The sequence below is a fragment of the Cibotium barometz genome, chromosome 2 (genome assembly GCF_041138505.1).
Source record: "Cibotium barometz isolate CiBa-2024 chromosome 2, ASM4113850v1, whole genome shotgun sequence".
NCBI classification, from domain to species: Eukaryota; Viridiplantae; Streptophyta; class Polypodiopsida; order Cyatheales; family Cibotiaceae; genus Cibotium; species Cibotium barometz.
The window spans coordinates 12,114,701-12,116,591 of NC_141047.1; positions in this window are offsets into that span (position 1 = coordinate 12,114,701).

Genomic DNA, 1,891 nt, shown 5'->3' on the forward strand with positions numbered 1-1,891 from the left:
AAGTCTTTATCATGGTTTCAGACTTTAGAGCCAGAGGCAGAGCGATCTTTCGATGGGCTGGAAAAGAGCTTTATAGCTGCGTTTTCAAAAATGGGAATTAAGCACAATGCGGTAGCTCAAATTTACGCTTTTAAGCAAAAAGATCGAGAATCTGTGCGAGATTGCGTAAATAGGCTAAAGCAGTACATGAATCGATGCCCTGACAATGAGAAGCCAAGCCAAGGAAGATTAATTTCTATCTTCCTGGAAGGCTTACGAAACAAGACGCTTCACACTCACTTGTACGCAAAGAAGCATGTCATCTTCAATGAGTGTTGCATGGATGCCATGGATTACGATGACAACTTTGACATGACTGGCATGGGAAACCAAGATAGTCATCCGGATGATAAACGTAGCTCTGGGAAGGGCTCTGACTCTAGTGTGCCATTAGTTAATCCAGATCAGATTGCCGAGATAGTATTGAAAAAGATGGGGCAATACTACAGACCTTCCTAGCGACCCCAACCATCATACATGCATACTGTACCTTACAGGCCCCTACGTCTGTGGTGGAGGATGTGGAGGTAGCCATAAAACCGAGCAGTGCCCCTGAGAGTGACTACCTTAGCGTATTGACTCATGCACATTCAGGAGTTGGGGGTGGACATTTCTGTGGAGAAACAACTGCCAAACTTATACTATGGTCAGGACTATGGTGGCCTACGCTTTTTCATGATGCAACAGAGTATGTCAAACGACGTGATCAATGTCAAAGAGCCAAACCTCCTACCAAGTATGAGGACATGCCATTAAGACCAATTATGGGGATTAGAGCTTTTGCCAAATGGGGAATTGATTTTGTGGGACCGATTAAACCACCAGCACGCCATACACATGCTGAGTATATCATTGTAGCCACAGATTATCTTACGAAGTGGGTAGAAGCAAAAGCCACAGTAAAAAACAATGCTAGGACCACTGCAAAGTTTTTATACGAACATGTGTTACGGTCTACCTATTGAGATTGTGAGTGACCAAGGTGTGCATTTTATCAATGAAGTCATTACCTTTCTTTTGGAAGACTTTATGGTCATCCATAAGAGGTCAGCGCCTTATCACCCGCAAGCAAATGGTCAAGCTGAGAGCACAGACAAGACTCTTTGCACTGCGCTTACAAAGATTGTTGAGGGACATAGAACAGATTGGGAACAGAAACTTCACTCAATTCTATGGGCTTATCGAATTGCTTACAGAACATCCATAGGCACGACACTTTTCAATCTAGTTTTTGGATTGGACGCTATCCTTCCGATAGAATTTATTGTACCTACACTTCGAGTTGCAAAACAACTTGAGTGGACGGATCATGAATTCTCTACATGGATCGATGAATTGGAGAGGCTAGATGAAGACAGGCTATTGGCAGTCATTGGCATGTATGCTGAAAAACGACGCCAAAAGCGTTGGCATGATACGCATGTGAAGAAAGGTCGCTTCAGGAGAGGTGATCTAGTGTTGCTTTACACATTGAAGAAACAAAAACGCAAGCTAAAAATGCGAGGACTTGGTTCATTTGTGATCAACGAGCTTAGTGCGAGTGGTGGAGTAAGGTTGGAAACCTTAGATGGAGAGCCAATGACTAACTTCATCAATGGTAGCCACTTGAAGCGCTATGAAGAACCTCTAACAGATGATATGCTGATACGCATACATGCTAGTCACACACGTAAAAAAGCTCAAGCTTTGTTACAAAGTCAAGCAAAAGAAGAAGCTAAGGCTAGAGTAGCACTAGCACGAGAGCGCCGCAAGGCAGCTATCATAGCCATCCACTTGAATGATGATGAAGACTTTGTAGATCCCTTTCATATTGAAGTAAGGATCCCTACTCAAAGAGCAATCTTTGCAGTGT